General features: G+C 45.5%; 1 non-coding gene across 1 annotated transcript; it reads left to right on the forward strand.

Moving 5' to 3' along the window:
- The first annotated feature begins 2,308 nt into the window (after window positions 1-2,308).
- Window positions 2,309-2,386, forward strand: TRNAT-GGU (transfer RNA threonine (anticodon GGU)). Its single transcript has one exon. It is a non-coding gene; the product is annotated as a tRNA-Thr (tRNA).
- Window positions 2,387-13,328: the final 10,942 nt, after the last annotated feature.

Consider the following 13,328-nt stretch of genomic DNA (forward strand, 5'->3'; position numbering starts at 1 on the left):
GTTGAGATAAGAAGTATGTTTGTTTTCATTTTTAAGTAAAGTGCAGCCACTGGTGCTTTCCTTCAGCGGGGACGCCTCAGGAGTGGCGCGTGGAAGGGACTGGGCGGAGCAACGGTCTCCGGGTGGCATGTGTGATCCGCGGGCTTTTCTGGACGTTAGGCCTGGGCTGCTCAGGCTCCCAGCGACAGTGACCTCGGAGCAGGGGAGCGCGGGAGGGAAGTCTGTCCTCCGTAAACAGCCCAAGAACGCAATCCCAGTGTGAGTGAGGCCGGGCGTTTTAGGGTAACTATGTTTGACTCTTTAGACATCAGGATGTAGCCCTTTTTAAAGGTTATCTCTAAAGGGCAAAGACAAAACAAACTCACTTAAACATTAGTTAGCAGTGCCGGACATTTGTCCCCTGGGCTCCTCTCGCCAGCCCCCTCTTCTACGCACTGAGGTCCAGGCTGGGTTCAGCCTAGGGGGACGCCGCGGAGATTCAGAGATTCGCGGAGCGAGAGCGCCAGGACCCGCCTATTCTCCTGCCCCTCTGAGGGCCCTCTCCGGCCCTCTGGCTCTGCCAGGCCTCAGGGGACAAGGCTGCTGCTGTGAAACCTGGGCCCAGCCCTTCGCCTTTCTAAAAAGTCTCTTTATTAAACGCTCTTCCTTATCCACTGTGCGGGTGACAGCTGGTTCCTGCCTGTTACATCACTAATGAGCACAACAGATGTTTCAGACCCTCTCCTCTTAACCAGGCCTCGCTCCCACTGCATCCAGTCAAAAACGATTGTTACAAACGCCACCTTCCATTCTGAGGGGCCCAGAGGCCGCGAGATCTCAGCTCGGTGTATTTAAAGGAATTGATGGGCCTGGTGTCTGGAAGCCTGAATACATCCTTGGGGGAAGGTCCGCAGGAAACTGACAGATGTACGTCCGCAGCACAGTCCTCCCGAAGATTAGCCTCCGGAGGCACGGAGGGGCGGTCCGGCCATCCACAGATCCGACCTCCACTTTCTCAGGGTCTGTGATGCGGGCAGCAAGGCGCACGGGACCTTCAGGAGCTTCCAGGCTGCGAACTAACCCCTCCTCTCTCCAACAGCTCTACCAATGCGAAGGCAGGGATGGTACCTTCCAGCTCCTCGTCAGCCACCAATGAGCAGCTCGGAGGCCACGCCCAGCGCTACAGGGAACCGGGGCTCGGGGTGGGAGGTCGAGAAGGCGGGCACTTTAGGAGATGCTGCTTTACCCGGCGCTGCTCCCGGGATGCTGACGGCCGGCCAGTCAGCTTTCGGAGAAACAGGAAACGTTCACAGGCTGGTCCACCCTTGGCACTCTCGGTTTTTTCCAGGTCCAGAAAGCAATATAAAACGCATCCTGTTACGGTAACATGAGTCAGCTGAATCCTGTTAGGGCTTCTTCCCCAGGTGCACAGATGTATGGGTGGGGGCGGGGGACAGGGACTGAAGTGCAAAGGATCCTAGACTTCTCAAGCGGGAGGAGAGGTGGGGGAGCTTCTGACCAACTTCCTAATCACCCTAGTTTCACAGACAAGGAAGGGACCTGGGTTGCAGAGCCGGGCTGGAAACCAGGCATCCCAGTCCCCCGCAGACCCCTTGCATCCACCCCTGCTTTCCGTTGGCACTGAGCTGTTTTCTGAGCAGATTTTTAACCCCCTTGCCCAAAGCCTGGAGGCCCAGGTCAAAGAGGCTTTGTCGAAAACTGGTTGTTCAGAAGCTGGGGAGGGATAATCCTGGCATATTAAGGCAAGTAAATGCTGTCTCCTGAAGTTCTTCCTGGCGACCCCTATTAGAGGGTTTATTCCCTTCTCTAAAAGCCTCTGTTTCTCAGGATCTCCCCAAGGAGCCTGTAAACGTTAACATCCATCTGTACCCATCCATGTTTCCTGTATAAGGTCACTGGTTCTTCTTCTTGCACGGTACACAGATTCCCCGGGTACACATGCCCAACCTGAGGAGTGTGTGTTGAACTTGGATGGATTGTCATCCTAGGACAGAAGCCACAGAAATCCAAGGACTGGGATTGAAGAAGGTCTGAGTGCTGCTGCCTGGGCCATGCCAGCTGGGACAAGGTCTTCTGCAGCCCAGGCAGGGATGCAGGCGGGGGCGGGGTGAGGGGAGTGTGCCAGATTCACAGGGGCCAATTGGGATTGTTTTCTGAAGCAGGGCAGATAAGACTTCCTCTTTCCTCCACTATCTTACAACTAATAATAATGGTGTTATTGAGAACTTACTGTGGGTCACACACTTGGGTGGCTTCTTTGAATCCTATAGGTAGAAACTACCAAAATCCCCAATTTAAAGATGAGAAGGGAGTCGGCAGTATAGCTCAGTGGTAGAGCTCATGCTTGGTGTGCATGAGGTCCTGAGTTCAATCCCCAGTGCCTCCCTTCAGGGGAAAAAAAAAAGATTAAAATGTTAAAACAAACCAGCAAACGAATAAGAGAAAACTGAGGCCCAGTAAAGTTAAGTGATGTGCTCAAGTCCTCCTGGCTAGCAAGTGGTGAGACCAGGAGGCCTCCATTAACCACTCACTATACTGTCCCCTCCCCACAAAGTGATTCTGTGGTGGCCTCCCTGCCCTTGATGGGGCATTGAAGGGTTCTCTGAGCAGAGAGTCACAAAGGCTGCCCAGGCAAGTTGGTTTCCAAGATCACGAAGTTTTTTCTGTTGTTAGAGCTTTTCCGTGACCCCTGAGTTATGAGAAGCCCTTGCCCAGCCTATATCCTTGGGAACCGAGTAGGTCTCTGAGGTAAAAGGTGAAGTTAAGAGGACACCATGCAGAATGCGTCCAGCTGCCCTGGCCCCTCTCTGGTGCTGCCTACTAGACAGTGGGTCATGGAACTGTCATCAGAGAGCTTGGTTATTCAAACAGACTGCAAAACAGTAAGGCTGGAAACCAAGCCAAGATGTAAGGCTAGGAAGCCAAAAAGAAAAAAAGAAAAAGAAAACTAGGAAAGGTGCCTTCCCTTATCAAGATCACAGAGGCTCCGTTCACTGAGCAACTAGAACAAAAAGTTCCAATTAAAACTCAAAGCAGCCATTGAAGGAGACAATTGGGGAGGAAAGTCAACACCATATGGCCAGTCCATGTCTTTCCCAGGGCAGGGTCTGGCAAATCTTTCCTCCATCTGATGGAGCCCACAGAAAGGGGATGTTCAGCTTAGAACTTCCTGAACCAGAAGGAGCCCTAGCTGTCAACACCAGTGCCCTTCTACCTTCTATGACATTTACCAGGCCACTCATTGTACTAATTTCTTAATCTAGGAAAAATGAAATAGAAAAAGTCTTGGGAAATATAGGAAGCTCATTGCAGGACTACCTCAAAAAGGTGACTCAGCGCTTCTTCATTTCACAAAAGGAACCAGAAGTTTTGCAAACACAGTGTTCTCACTAAATCAGGGAATTGAACCAAGAACCTGACACCTAAACTTTTTGCTGAATGCCTGGGGCTCAGTTGCAAGACTCCTGGCTGGCAGGAAGAGCGCTCTCTCCTTTTCAGAAGTGGTTGATTCTGACATGGCTGAGTGATCCTATGTGCTTCTACAGAGGGTCACAGACTGGTTAGGGCCTGGTAGCCAGAGTGTTCTTCTGGAACACCAGAAAATGGTGAACTATTAATCCATTTCATGAACCAGAAGCAAGTGTCAACAGAAAATTTGCCTATAGGTAGAACGTGAAATCACAATCAAAAGCAGGTGTCCAAAAAGAAGGCTTTCACTGACAGAGTGATCACTGGTTTTCTGGTTTATTCATTAATATCCATTTGCTCTTATAAATATATTTTGTAAAACATATATGAACATTAACTATAATTCATCAAGAAATTGGAAAGGGTGGAAGTAGAGTTTTACGTTTCTGCTGTAGCTTGTTTTGCAAAGTTACTTAAGCTGTTTATTTTTAAAAAGTACTTTCCCAGTTGTCACTCCTTACCAGTGCTGTAATTTTCCTAATTTTGCACAGGCCTCATGTATGATATTTTGCAGCCAACAAAAGTTCAATCAACTTTAGAACATTCCAGCAGTACAGGTCACATCAAGTCACCCACTTGCTGATGGCAAATGCAGCATGGCTTGGTCTGGAGTTGACTGGAAGAGTTGTGAGAGTTCACTTGTCTATGAGTCCCCGAAAGGTCCCTTAGCCTGGGAACTGAGCCCAGCACTGCTGCAACCCGGGGACTCAGGACTAGGGGAATGGGGGCTCCTAAGATTTTTTTAAAAAATTCAAGTATAGATGATTTACAATGCTGTGTTAGTTTCTGTTGTACAGCATAGTGATCCAGTCATACACACACATACATATTCCTTTCCATTGTAGGTTATTACAGATATTGAATATAGTTCCCTATGCTACACAGCAGGACCTTGCTGTTTATCTATATTATACATAGTAGTGTGTATCTGCTAATCCCAAACTCCTAATTTATCCCTCTGCCCCTTTTCCCCTTTGGTAACCATAAATTTGTTTTCTATGTCTGTGAGTCTGTTTCTGTTTTGTAAATAAGTTCATTTGTGTCATTTTCTTCAGATTCCACAAGTAAGTGCTATTGTATGATATTTGTCTTTGTCTGACTTATTTCACTTAGCATGATAATCTCTAGGTACATCCATGTTGCTGCAAATGGCATTTATTTTTATGGCTGAGTAGTATTCAATTGTATATATATACACCACAACTTCTATATCCAGGCATCTGTCAGGGAACATTTAGGTTGATTCCATGGCTTGACCATTGTGAATAGCGTGGCTGTGAACACTGGGGTGCATGTGTCTTTGGATTACTTTTTGCTTGCATACACATGCACATGCACACAGACATAATTGTTTTGATAGAGGAGTTTCTTCCTTACTGCAAGCCACCTTTCTATAAGAAGAGGATGTTGGTTGCTTCTCCTGAGAGCCGTACTGGTCTCCAGCTGGCCCCAGAACTTCTCCCCTTCAGCCAGTCCGTCTCTGGGCTGGCAGTCACAAGCATTGTTCCTAAGAGCTGCCTGGCACTGTTTTTCCTGAGGACTGGAAGTTCTTGAGAACAGAAGCCACAATAGGCTTTTTGAAATTCCTTACAACACTTTAAATAATACATATACTTAAAAAGTAACCTAACGAGCAGCAAACTTTTTCTATAATTTTAACGTGTCTCCTAATCTTGGCTCACGGTATAGTCACGCATTTTTATATAGACTCGACCACGGTGCATTTCTTTTGTGCTTTACTTTCTGTCTTAACATCCTACAGTACGTACTGCATACACTTCCACGTGTTTCAGTTATTTGTTGCTGTGTAACAAACTACCCCAACATTTAGTGTCTTAAAACAACCTTGAGTTATTTCTCATGATCCTGTGGGTTGGCGGGGTGGATCTTCTGCTCCATGTGGCATTACTCACGTGGCTGCATTCAACTGGGAGCTCAGCTGGGCATCTCTGTTCCTCTCCTTGAGCTGCCTCATTCTCCCCGGTGTCTCCAGTCTCCCACTGGCTGGCCAGGACTTCCTTAAAGCAAGGGCATCTGGGTCCTAAGGACAGATCTAAAGCACAAGCACTTATCGAGGCTTATCTTGTATCATGCCTCCTTAAAGTCCTGTTAGCCAAAGCCAGACACATAGTCAAGGCCAGAGACGATGTGGGAGGGACTACACAAGGGCATAGATTCTAGGAGGCAGGCTTCCCAAGAGGGCACAGTCTACCAGAGTCTACTACAATGGAACAGCCTACCACAACTCCCTTCTTGTTCCAGAAGACTAGTAATAGTTATGGATTTGATATTTTCAGGCTCAATGATTTGAGAGCAAACCTGATATTAGGAAGATTGTGATTTTGCAAGATTGGCATTAGAATTGTGTCTCCAGTCCAGAGCTGAAGTGTGAATTGCTTACTGGTGAGTAAGCCTGGCTGTATACAGAGCGCCTGACTCTTTCCAAGGCTTGGATGACCTCTGCTCATCTTGACTACAAGGTAGCTTTTGTAAAGTTGCAAGGGGGGATAGGGGAGAAATCAGCACTTTTTCTTTGTGGGGATTAAAAAAGGACATCATGTGAGAAATAAAACTTGTGATTGTTGATAAGATGCAAGAATAAGCACAAGACACACAGGGGCTCTCTGGGATGGCATGATTCCTGGGGTAAGGAGCTGGATGTTTCCCAATGTGCAGACTTGGAAATTAGCAAAGGTCTTGAAACATATCCATTGCAAATGTCAGGTGGCTACTGGCTTAATGTAATAAATCTTTTGCTGAGTTGGGGTGGAGGGATAAATTAAGAGTACGGGATTAACAGGCACACACTACTATATATAAAATAGATTTACTGTGTAGCACAGAGAACTATAATCAATATCGTATAGTAACCTATAATGGAAAAAAATCTGAAAAAGAACATTTTATATATATGTAACTGAATCACTTTGCTGTACACCTGAGACTAATTCAATATTGTAAATCAACTCTACTTCAATAATAAATAAATCTTTGCTGATATCAATATAATTTAAATATAAAAGGAAAATAATTCATCTGGAGCAACCCTCCCATCTCCGTATCCTTTTCTGAATACCTTTCAAAGAAAGGACACACAGCCAGGGGCCACGCACCTGCCCAGCAGCAGTCCGTAATTCACTCACTACCCTGCCGCTTGTGTTTTTTCCCCAGGCTGTGGTCATATTCTTGCATGACTTATTGGAAGTGTAAGCATAGAATAGACATATTTTGTATTTTTTAATAAAAATTCACTGTATACATCTTTCTTTTTTTTATTCTCTGTCAGTTTACTTAACTCTTCGTCTGGGTTTTCTGCACTGTTGCTATTATAAATAGCACTGCTATAAACATCTTTGCAAGTCTTTCATTTTGGATTATTTCCTTGAAGGTAATACATTTATACTCGCTGACCCACTTCCCTCTGAAGTGGGTCAGGGAGTATATATATAGCTCTTGTTGCATATTTCCAAACTGTTCCTAGATCCACTCCACCGAAATAAATTCCAGATGGATTGGAGATACTACAAAAAAAATAAATAAATAAAATTTAAAGGAAAATAAGTAATATAATCATTGGTGATGAAAGGACTTTCTCAATTTAAAAGGGAAATAATCATATAAGTTTTGGTTAAAAATATTTTAAGCCACATTGAGCTGAGATGAGTAAAGACTATTTCTTATGGCAATGAGGGAAATACACCTCCAAGCAAAGGCTGATGGTCTCTGCATCCCACTGAAATGTAGGCAATGAAATCTTTCCCCAAGAATATCACAGAACTAGTGCATACTACCTGGAATAAAATATACTCTGCTTGGAAACCAGCAGGTGAAAACACATGGTATGCCTGAAATGAACACCATGACTAAGCATTTCAACTAAGTCTGATGGTGTGATTACAAATTTTTTTTAAAATTAGAAGAAAATCTGGTTAAAGATCTTGATAGACAAGATGACAAAGTATTACAATTCTTACTGTATCATTAAATGGAAAAGAAAAATAATATTGTTGTAAGGACATGAGTAGACAACTCACAGATAAAAGCACAGTTAACAAGGACCTACTGTATAACACAGGGAACTATATTGAATTTCTTGTAATAAGCTCTAATGGAAAAGAATCTGAAAAAAATGTATATATGTATGTATATGTATAACTGAATCACTTTGCTGTACACCTGAAACTAACATTGTAAATCAACTACACTTCAATAAAAAATAAAATTTAAAAAGCAGTTGATTATTAAATAATTGAGAAAAGGTATAATAGTCAAAGAAATACACATTTAAAAGAAAAAGAGGATATATTTTCCATCTATCAAATCAGTTGACTTTAAAAAATGTATCACACCCAGGATTAGAAAAAAGTGCTCTTGTAGTACAAAGGTTCTTACTAACCTGCTGCCCAGAGGAGGGTGGCTCACTCTTTGAAAGGGCATTGATTTGGCAATGTGTGTGAGGAGCTTAGCAAGCTCATGCCCTTTGGCCCAGTACATGCTCTTACAAAACACCATCCTAAGTATATAACCTTAAATGGATAAGAAGCTCTATATTCAACATTATTTCCAGTACTAAAAAAAAAAAGGGAAATAAACTAAGTATCTAATATTAAATAAGTGATTAAGTAAATTATAATATTCAGTTGTTGGATATTATACAACTATTAATAAGATAGACTTAAATAACTTATGGAACTATAATGTTACATTTTAAAGTAGATTACAAAGCGATAAATACACAACTGTATAAAGAAAAAATTGCATAATGTCAGGAAAGAAATGATTCAAAACAGGAATTTTGAGAGCTACCCTGTAGCTAAGATGAGTTTGGATTTGGGTGAGGAAAGTCTAGTTGAGTTGGCTGAGTTTTTTCTACTTTTTTTTCTTTAAGAAACATGCATTTTCTTTATAATGGAAAAGAACTAAATGTAGAAAAACATTTGCAGTAGCACCGGAAGTTATCATGAGTCCTCCTTCTCCATTGTCTGGAATCTGGTCATCTGATTCACTCCTGCTGGCTGAGAGGGATCATTTGTAGTCATTTGATTTTATATTTCTCAAAATTTCATTCAGATGTTCTCTAAAAGATCAGGAGAACTGAAGATTTTGGTTTCTATTCTTTTTTTTTTTGAATAGAGGTACTGGGGATTGAACCGAGAACCCAAGGAGCCAGGGATCATCCTGAGGAGCCCTGGAAGTTCAGCAGTCAGCCCACCACTCATGCACAGGAACATCAAATCCAGCACAAGAGTCACGGAGCACAGAGATCCCTGAGCACCCCTTATAGTGCAGGGAAAGCAGCTTCAGGAGTGGAACAGGGGTGGTCAGAGATCTCAGGAAACTGAGGAATCAGTGGAATGGAAACAAGGGCCAGATGGAAGCTAGTTGTCATTTTGCCAGTGTCTGACACCCAGTCCTAAGAGCTCTCCGACCTCCTTTTATGAGACTGCCTCATCCCTATTTTCCTCAAAGAGAGCCAAGGGCGCCAAATCCTTCCAGCTCCACCCTCGAACCCAATCCAGTTGTGACAGGAATGTGGCCTCTGCCTGGCCAGTTGGATGCTCTTGCCAGGTCTTGGGCCAGTGAGCTGAGGACACTGGGCCGTTAGAAGTCATTTATAGAAGCAGATACAGCAGCTTCCTGCTGTCTAGAGCCCTCAATTTCTGACTTTCCTAACCCTGGTCTCCCCAATCTCTTGTTCGTTTTGTGAGCTCTCCATCCCCCATGGGCTCCATTAAATTTTCCTTTGCTTAAAAAATTAGTTAGAGCTGGTTAAGCACTCATGAACACAAGCATTGGACCTGAGTCAACCGCGCATCCAATGAGTAGGCAGTTGGGAACCAGCGGGAGTATCCTGCCCTTTTCTCTTCAAGATACATCTCCTGCTGTGAGACACGCATGGAGAGAGAACAGGTGCTCCTTAGAGAGGAGCACAGGTGCGGGCCCAGGTGACTGCTGGTGGCCTCTGGGCCTCACCACTTCGTGAGTCTCCAGAGCCCTCCCTCCAGGGGCTTCTGTTGTGACCCAGGCGATCGATGCCTGTGGTTGCTCTGGGTTCTATTTCTGTGGCCCTGACCCGCCTTTCTCCTCAGGACTGGGGTTCTGAGACATGCTCAACTTGAGGTTAATGTGTTTGAGAAGAAATTAAGAACGGGAATAGCTCTTTTCCCCCTGATAATTAAAGCAATAGAGAAATGCACAAAGAAGAGAGTAAAAGAAATCACTCAGAATTATTGTGAGTTTTCTCAGTGTGATGATGGCGTTAAAGTTAGGCATTTAAAGTGTATATAGTCTTCATCTTTTAGGCATAAATTCCTTAAGGTATTTAAGGACGATCTTCTATGATATGATGACTGGTGTTGCTTCTAGTAAGATGAAGGAAAGGAAATGGAGAATTATAAATGAAAACAAAATTGCCCATGAGCTGATAACTGAAGCTGGAGATGGAGATTCATTTTAATGTTCCACATTTGTATATGTTTGAAATTCTCCATCATAAATTACCAAAAAAAGCCCCCAAAACCCAACCACCCTAGAATCCAACCACCCGGAGATAACCCCAATTAACATCTTGGGAAATTTGTTACTCAAATTTGTCATATGAACCCACTTCTTATGTTTGGGGGATGCCCTAACTTGAAGCAAAAATTCCAGGCACTCAGCTTCCCAGCCTCCCTTGCACAAGCACATGACCAAGCCTCCAGCAATCATACCCTCTGCCTAGATCTTGAATCAGAGCCTAATAATGGGAGAGATTGTGTTGAATCCAACCGGGGCCCCAGTGGAATAGCCCAGGCTGCAGTGATGAGCTCACTGACTCTTCTCTCTGGCTCTGCAGCCCTGCCTGGAGATTCAGAGGGGTCGCCCAAATCTTTCTCCCAAATCTCTTCCCTGCCTAAATTATCTAGAATTAGTCTGAGGATCCTGGTGGGCAGAATATTTTAGTGTCTTTGGGTGGGGGGGCGGTTATTGATAGGATTATTATGCAGAATGCTCTGTAAGTTGGTTTCTTCCTTTCACTTAATAGCGTGCTGAAGTGTCTTTGTAGGCATGCAGGCCTCCTTCCTTCATTTTCCCAAACAGTTCATGCTGCTGCAGGAGCAAGGGCTCTCTCCTTCCCTGCCTTTCCCACAAGCGGGCTGGTAGAAGGAAAGGAAAGGTGTCCGTAATAAAAGTTCACTTTCCGCATAATGAGGGCAGGTGGGGGGACCTAGATGGCCCAAGGGTGTGCCTGAGCAGCTGCCCTCCTAGGGAGCTCCGCACGGTCCCAGGAGAGGGCTGTTCCTCACACCCTGTAGGCAGGCTGTGCTTATCCCCTGAGCAGCCTGCAGCCTGGCCCACCGCTGACCACGGGAGCAGAGATGTTGCCTTCTGTGGCTTCACAGGACTGTCAGAGGTCAAGAGCCTCCAGCTCACACCCAGGCCTGGGCCCTTGACAACTTTGTTTCCCACCTTTGGTCAGGAGCCTCATCAATTGCGTCTTCTAGTCCAGCCCTGTGGCAGCTCTCGTGGGTCAGGTGTGCGCTGAATGGACTCCCCTCACCCATCAGGGGACCATGTCCCAAGGCTGAGATGGGCTGGGTGAGGGTGGAGCCCAGGGGCAAGGGACAAAGTCAGGAAGGGAACCAGGGAAGACTGAATGCCCCAGTTTATCCCTAGAGGATCTGGTTCCTCAGGTCCTGGGCTACCCTGAGAGGCGGAGGCAGGAGGAGTGCTATTTGGAGGGAACACCCTGCCAACGGGAGGGTTGTCACGTGCCTCCTAGTATTACTGATATGAATAATCCTAATGGCAGGAGCTGTCAGCCTCTGAGCCCTGGCTATGTGCCGGGCACTTGGCCAGAGCTTTGCAGACACCACTGGTGATGGTTAAGCATCACAGCAACTCTGCAAGGCAGCTGCATCACCTGTTTTAGAAATGAGACACTGAGAAGCAGAGAGCTTCAGCAACTAGCCCAGGGTCACGCCACGGGACAGATCAGAGCTCAGCTTGGGACCCAATTTGGTCTGAACCTCAAAGGGCTGGGCAGTCACTCTGGAGGCTCCTTCTGCTGTGACAGTCACCAGCGGTGGTCCTGCTGGTCCTTTGAAAAGTGCCCCTTGAAGCTGCACCCCCAGACCCCACAGGTGTCTGCTCACCATCCTTCTCCGCCCTGTGGGTCAGCTGGAAATGTGCTGTAAGCTTAATCACAAATTACCTTTAACTGGGTTTCCCAGCAGGCTCGGAGGAGGCGGAGTCTTCTCTCTCCTTTGCTGGTGGGTTCCTGCCATTTGCTCTCAAGAATCCTCCTGGGACAGCCCCTTGAGTGGGATCAGGTGCCCGGAGCCTGCTGGACTTGGAGGCCTCTTGCACTGAGGTCTGGCGTGCCTGGACTGCGGCTGCGGCTGCGGGTGAGTTTCCTATGAATTTATGGCAACTCTATCATTTACTTTTCAAACACTCCTATGAGGTACCTTTCCAACTTTTCTGATAAGGAAATTTTATAAAATAGAAGTACTAGTAGCAAATGGCTTCTCAGAGTAAAATGGTTTATGTGGTAGCCAGAGCTATTTGAGGTAAACCAACAGCCGCAGTGGACAAGGGCCATGGTTGGGGATCTTCGAACAGTTTCAGCAAAGGAGGAGGCTCGGCCTGACCCGCCTGGTGAGAAGGAGCTTTTGAGGCAGAAGGTGGAGGGTTTGAGTTCCAGCACTGCCATGTTTCTTGGTTACATCACCTCAGACAAGTTACTGAACCGCTCAGAACCTGTTTCCTCATCTACAGAATGGGGGTAATAATTCCACCAGTGTAAAAGGCCTGCCATATGGCCCCTGTCTGAGAAATGATACCTTCTATTGTTATTCACCAGTAGCTGGATTACAATGGGTACTTCGCAGTGGGCATTTGTGACTGTGTCAAAGGCTTGTCAATTATGGGTAAAATTATAGGACATGTTGAGGGGAGGGTATAGCTTAGAGGTAGAACACGTGCTTAGCATACCATACATGAATTCCTGGGTTCAATCCTCTGTCCCTCCATCAAAACAAACAAACAAACAAATAAACAAACCTAATTACTTCCCCTCCAAAGAAGAAAACAAAATCACAGAACATGTAAAATTTGTTTTTTGATCCCCCCCACTTCCTCTGTGCTTCCTGTGTACAGTTACCCCTGTAAACTCCGTTAGCCCTCCCCTAGCCCCCCACCCATCATTGCTTATGGATTCGTGTCCTGGATTTTTAACTTTTTTAACTTATCAAAATGTGCCTGTCATGTGTCCTCAAATTCCTTAGGACTTTAGGCATAATAATTAATAAGACTGAGGCCAAGACTACCCTCTTCTGCCCCTGCTTTACTGTCTACAACACCAGGGCTTTATTCTTCCAGTGCTCATTGCAATAACTTTACTATTCCAGGACACTCCTGCCCAGGCAAATAACTTAGTTGTTCATTGCGGGAATTTTCTGAAAGACCCCTTACTTTTTAATAGGAAGTATCAACAGACAGTTCACCCTTGAGAGGCTTCCGTTGAACCCCTTGCCTCAAAATCCTTGCCTAGCTGTTTCCAACCCCAAAATGCTTGCCCCAATCCCATTCAAGCCCCTGCCTTGAAAGAACTCCTTTAAACCCAACTTGAATTCTCACTGAGATTTGACCTTGCCCCTCCCACTTGGGGTGCTGTGGGGATCACAGGTGGAGGGCGGAGGGCACAGGTTCCCTGGGGACCATCGTTGCTGCACGCGTTTCAGATCTGGGAAGTACTGCATACATCCCAGACAGACCCTTACATGTGCTGTGAATCTGCCCATGAAACAGTTCTAGCCTCAAAGAGGGGAAAGCGCACTACACCATTTGACTTGTAAATTACATGACATTTACATATC

Source organism: Camelus dromedarius, chromosome 5 (assembly GCF_036321535.1).
Source record: "Camelus dromedarius isolate mCamDro1 chromosome 5, mCamDro1.pat, whole genome shotgun sequence".
Lineage (NCBI taxonomy): Eukaryota > Metazoa > Chordata > Mammalia > Artiodactyla > Camelidae > Camelus > Camelus dromedarius.